The sequence below is a fragment of the Colletes gigas genome, unplaced genomic scaffold (genome assembly GCF_013123115.1).
Source record: "Colletes gigas isolate AHSC1104 unplaced genomic scaffold, ASM1312311v1 Colletes_gigas_Sc00027, whole genome shotgun sequence".
Classification (NCBI taxonomy): Eukaryota; Metazoa; Arthropoda; class Insecta; order Hymenoptera; family Colletidae; genus Colletes; species Colletes gigas.
This window is the reverse complement of record NW_025106656.1, coordinates 1179632-1186270: the sequence shown is the minus strand read 5'-3', so window position 1 is coordinate 1186270 and position 6639 is coordinate 1179632.

Here is a 6639-nt window from a genome sequence, read left to right as displayed (position 1 = left end):
GTCTACCCGGGTCCGCGTTTTTTTTTCCTTTTTTTTTTTCTTTCCAGCTTTCACCATCGGCGTCGAGGCTGCGGAGAACTCTCGGGATAATGGAGGTCTGAAAACGCGAATTAGAACCGTGGATTATTGACGATCAGCCCGGAGAATCTCCAACGGCGACGGGGGTTTTCTTTTGCTTTTCGGTTTTCCTCGAGTTTGGAAGACGTTGATAATTAATGGCGAGGATCGCGTAGGAAACGACAGGTGATGGGATAAGATTTTTTGTTGAAAATTAGTGCTAGCTATAGTTTCCTGCGGGGGTTGAAAGAAATTAATTTACAGATGTCGTGGTCACTTTTGTGGTTGAAAAAGTAAATTGCTATTTTTGCTGATTGCACATAATTAAGGGGCCCGATAATAGAGGGTTTATTTTGAAGATAGGAAGTATTCGCAATCGTTGACAGTTGAGACGAAACTTTCATAAATATATTTTTTTGTAGATGCTTAATCGCGAGAGTCATTTTAGGGAAGTTGTAGCTGTATCAGATTGAAACGTAGAGTAAGTGCAGCATATTTGGAATATCAAAGTAACTAGAAGAGTTTAAGTACCGAACAAAATTCGAGGTGATTCTTGAATTAACTCCAACCCAGAAAATAATAAATAAAAATAGAGATATTAAAGAAGCGATCGACATTCAGATAATAAATGTTTTTTGGTGAATGGCGGAGGCTGAAGTTCCTTGTATCAGTCATTGTCTGAAAAACCACATTAAATCTTTTAAATTACAGTAATAGAATATTTTGGTAGATCGCCAGCAAATAAATCTCGTCCATTCCCAACGTGATAATTAACGATCGTGTCGATCCTTCTATTCCAAAATATTATAGAGATTATTTGAAAAAAAAACTTCGGAAATCTACCGAGTGCATGAGTGGTAAGATAATCATTTATTTAGATACTGCATGAAATTAAAAGTAAGTAAATCACTTGCATCAGCAGAATCGATCTCCGATTTCAGCTCCTAGTTAATTTTCGACCTAAGTCGACTAAATATTTTCTGCTCGTTTAGTAAATACTATATGGTCCGTAAGTTCCGAATCCTCTTGTTTTTAGCAGCCTGTATACAGTGTAAAATTATACAAACGTAAGATGGGAACATGTTCAACTGCATGATGTATTGGTTATTTGAATAAACAGAAATACATAAGAACGCATTACGTTTCTATGTGATTCACGAACGCGTCCACAACGATCGAAACCTTTTTCCCGCAATTGCAAAGCTATTTTTCCTTGTCTCTTTCTAAATAGAATCGTCTTCCACGTCGCAATTGGTTTTTTAACCATTTCCTCGATTTCCTGATCCCACTCCGTGTTTCCCTCATCGAGGAAACCAGCGATTGGATTAAACGATTCACGGATTGATCGCGCAATAAAAGATAATCCGAGCAAACGTTTGTTAACTCTGATTCTCTTGGACTTTTTTCTCCGCGTGAGCGATAACTCACGTCATACAATCTCTTTTCGTTTCGGGATCAGTGGATAATTGCTTCTCGAGCAAATTTCTTAGCGTGGGAATTCACTTAAACGTACGTCCGTCCCTTGAAAAAGAGTAAACGTTTATTCCTCGAAATTATATCCCATCCTCATAAAGTCAACGTCTAATAATTAGAGACCGAATTGCGCGTTTGTTACAAAAATCATTAGTGATAATTAACTGCCCTGTGTCTCGCTATAACATTAATCAGTTGTCAGCATTTCAAGATATGAACAAAGTTTTACTTGTACCTAAAGAAACATATATTACAAAGAATTATTATATCATTAAGTAACATTTATTCCGTTATATACGCGCGTAACAAACTTTACAACAACGTAATAACATAAAATGAGTAAATATTTCAAAATAAGGCTACGGCAAGGTACTCTAAACTGATCAATTTTACTTTTTCCTACCGAGTTACGAAATTCGTCCTGCCTAGTCTGGAAAAAACGAGCGCCATAAATTTATGAGATGGACTAACATAATCTCTGTACGCGTCAAAAACCATGATCTCTATCTCATAGCTTACCAAAGAATAAATAAATGTATAATAATTTCTTAAAACAAGTTTCTCAAGTATCAAAAAATAATTCGTAAACGTTTAAAAAAGCTGATCTTTTTTACATTTTCTCAAAGAATAAGGTTCGAAAAATGAACGCAGAAAATCCTATGCTCGAACTCCTCGTTTCTTTCGTGTATTTTTAGTCTCGTTTAGACTCGTCTCGTTCATATTTTTATATCGAACGTTCCACGTGGACGGATATTCGTCAAAATTCAGCTACTTTGCCGGCGTCCCCCGTCGATCCCTGCAAGTCATTATCTCGTGAAATCGTGGTCATTATCTCGCACAGAGAGCATCGGCATCATCGTCGTATCTGGTCGAGCGCGAGGGCACCCCATAGTGACGCGTCCACGCAGCGAACAAACGACGATCTCGCAGCGTCGAAGCACGCCCGAAGGTAAAAGCGGAAGCTATGCCATTTTGGAATATCACCCCCGTGCGCTGCAACCCCCCAAAATATTCTCTCGTTTCGTCCGCCAAGCGGCGAACGGAAACGCGACAAAGAGATTCAGATGAAGGTCACTCTACCAATAGAAAGAGCTTCGTACGGCAAAACCAGGGTAGAAAGGGACGAAGAGGACACCCGACGAAACAAAAGGCGCGGGAGAAAGGGTGAGTGGTCTGTCATACCCTCGGGCGTCCCTAGATCAAGGAATAAATTCCATTCAGTCGATGAGGCTACGCTCGAATACGCCTTAATAGTAAATTAGTTGATTTTATGGAACAGCTAGACGCGATCGGGGGTTGTTTCTTGTTCAAAAGGACGGATACAATATACGCGTTTACCCTTACTTTCGATATCCTGCGTCAGGTTTCATACTTTTGTGAAACAAATCGTTTAATTACAATCTACTCGAACTTCGGAAAATTTGGAAATACACGTAAATACTTAAGAAGCTGAATCTACATCCTCAAGTAATATAAGAAATATTTACTGCAAAGTTGGATTATTAAAAGATCGACAATGTTGTCTATAAAGATCACAGAAAGACAAGGTGAATATTTTCTTTGATCATTTTTACTTCTTTTAGTAACAGTGAACGTTAAAAACTTACATTGAGCTGTCATGGAACGAATTACATGTGTAGTATATAAGACTTGATTCTTATTAGAAAATTGCTATAAATTGTATACTACAACTTAATGCTTAAGATGAACGTATCTCGACTTTTAATAACGACCAAATAATAAGAAAACGAGTAATAAAGTATGCAGGATGGCCCACTACACAGACCCTAATTTCTTCTATTAGGGTGATACTGTAGAAAAAATGAATTAACAAAGTTTTATGGTTCAAGGGGCGTACGCGTAACAAAAAGTTTTGTTCGAGGGGTTACTTTTTTCGAAGTTATCAGGGTCATTGCTATTTATTATTTTTTTTTTACACGATAGTTTATTAAATCGAGTACAACGACCAAAAATACATATGTAATACTTTTTCCAGTCGGTCTGAAACATTACGAAGAAAAATAATTAAAAACGGATTGACTTTTCGTACTCTTCGGTGGACGAATTTTTGCTCGTGAAATTTGTAAGATACTGGTCGTCGAATTCAGCTAGTAGCACTAAGCTCGAGCACAGGGGTGCAGAGTGTAAAGATGTTCGATCGAGGCAACGCGTTGCAACGTGGCGGAAGAGATACGGATACAACTACCACATTTGCTCCTCCTAAGTAACGTTGCTCCGAGAATTTCACGGAGATCGAACGAAGCAAGTGCACTGCTAAGAAATTAACGCTTCTCACCGTAACGACGTACATTTTGGCGAGGAAAATGATTTTTCGCAGACTGGTCTCGCTACACTTTTATTTTCGCTTCGATTATAAATTACGGAACGCCCGTTTTGCTCGACGGTAGATTGAGTCCTGCCAAACTCGATTTAGTCTTCGCGGCTTCTTGGACCAACGCGTCCCTTTCTCAGGTAGTCACATTCCTTATCCTAATCCAGTATTTGGACTATGCTAGTTCCTTCATTTGTTTACACGGTGAAATAACATCGAGTGTCGATTGTTAAACTCGATAACGATTTTACAGATATGACTCGCAAAAATAACAATTAACGATCGAATTTCAGTGTTCGTACAGTCGAAAAAATTCAATTCTACGTAACAATTACTATTTTATAACCGTTGGAAACATTTTATTTCTCGAAAAGTATTTGTCGAACATTCATCGAATCGCGTACGGTCAACCATCGAACAATTTATTTAAGTGCACCTTTAACGTCGTTTTCCAATAAATTCAACGAGAGAGTTCTCCGATAATTCCGATAAAATTCGCGTTGCAACATCGAAAGTCCCGTGCCCTCGGAAGAATTTGAAAATTTACGACTGCGAACCACGGTTTTAATCCAACCGTACCAGAAACAATAATTTCTTAACCCTAACGCAGTATACAGAGTATCGATGTACAGGCTATCTTTTTATACTTGTATATTTTATAGCTTTTCCGATATGCACTTTGCGCGATACGGAATAAAAACTGCAACTTCGAATTCGCAATCCACCGTCTCGACATCGACGGTTGCCGTAGAAAAATAGAAAGTAACGTATAGTGTGCGAATAGCGTTGCATCCCACCGTAGCTAATGTTCCTAAGAATTCCTTTATGCTCGAAAGAATTTACTCGTTCTAAGGTCGGAGATGCTTCGAAATATTCCGACATGGTCGCTTTAGCCATACTTCGAAAACGTAAAATTCAGCGAGAGTCAATTTAGACCGTCGAAGTATACCAGTTGTTAGTTTTTAAGCGCAATTACGAAGGGTAGCAGCGACTTGAACGTCCAGGGCGCAGCATCGAAGCACCGACGATTACCGTGCAGGCTTTAATTACATCCTTTCGAGCCGTTACATCGCCCGACCGTCGAGATAAATGAATATTTATCATCCTCTTCCCCTAAACACATTCGAAATCTAATCCTTCCTCCCTCCTGGTATCAACCGGTGACGCAACTACCATCGATGTTTACCAACTCCTCCCGGGTCCTTCGACTTTCTTCGATCGCGTCCTTTTCACGGTGCCGCGAATTACGCAAATTATCGGTGTAACCGCGTCCCCCCATCGTTCCATCTCTATGGTCTCGACTATTTCGATTGCTTCTGGTCGAAAAGAGACGCGAACAACACGACGTCGACACCGCGATATTGCAAACCAAATATTCCACGATCCGACGGAGTATCCTGCTCGACAGCAATTTCCAACCGCCCAAACAAAAGAATTAAATTAACAGAGACGAATATTTGGCTCGTGCGTGCAATTTAATTTTTTTATATAAAATTTAGTTCTTTGTAAGATTTGTTTAAAATATTTTTATATATTAGAAAAATAACTTCGACGGATAGCTATACGATATTTACGACGTCGGAATTATCTTCGACCCAAAAACGAAAATAAGAAAATATGTATAATGTAAGAACGTGAAAAATTGAAGGTAAATTGAAAAACTAATCTACCGCAAAAATAAGTATTAAGAGTATCGATTAACTGTTATTTAGAAAGTAAATTATCAAACGTTGATTCCCACAAAGTGTAGAATCAGCTTTTTGACATTTTTCTCGATACTTTCCTTTTTCATATGTCACAAAATTAAAAATGAGAGACAGATATCGACGATGGACCATGTACCAGTAGATAACAATTTATAAAATTAATATTCCTAGATATATTCATTAATTATACACTCTCGAAACTAAATCAGTTTTCAATAGCCACTGCCGTCACGAATTAAATTTTCTACGGGGCAAACTACCCTTAAAGGTGTTCTTTAAAACTACTTAATTATATATGTTTAATTATACCCATTCAACTCAATGTTTCGTTTGAAAAGTAAGGTAACAATTTATTTTCCAATGATTTCAATGTTATTCTTTACATGTTCCCACGAACGGTGCAAGAAATCATCTACCACGTGAAAAAGAGACTAAATTGAGTACTAAAATTTTCAATATCGAGTCAATCAACTAAAAAACGTTCACAGAAAATTCGATATAATTAGGCGCATGGAACGTCTGGTAAGTTACAGCTTCGCAAAATGATAAGCGGTTCGGTGAATTTGATACGATCGTTCCTTAAGAATTAAAAAAAAAAAGGTATATAGGTTTTCGTGACAATGTTCTCTTCTCGTGGTCAACTACTGGTACACTTACCGTGGATAAAAACGAGTCTTCGTGGAGACATTGGTCGCGGGCGTCGCGGATGCATCGAGCCAACCGAGAGGCGGAAACTCGGAGGTCCTCGAAGCGCTGATACCCCAGCCAGCCGCGCGGATTTCCATCAAAAAATCCTTCGATCCTAATCCCGTCGCCTTGCCCCGCCGTAGCGACACCATTTTTCTCTCTCTGCTCCGGGGCCGAGGGCACTCGAAACGCGCAAACAGAAGGAAACCTAATAGAAGAAGCGGGGAAGAAAACGGTGGGACGAGGAGAGGCGATCGCGAGGAGGAGAAACGAGCGAAAGAGAAAGGGAGAGGACAAGAGTCGGGGGAGAGGGGGGCTGGATGGAGAGAAGCTGTGACGAGGGGGAGCCAGAACGGGAGGGAAGAGGGGGGAGAATCACGTGGG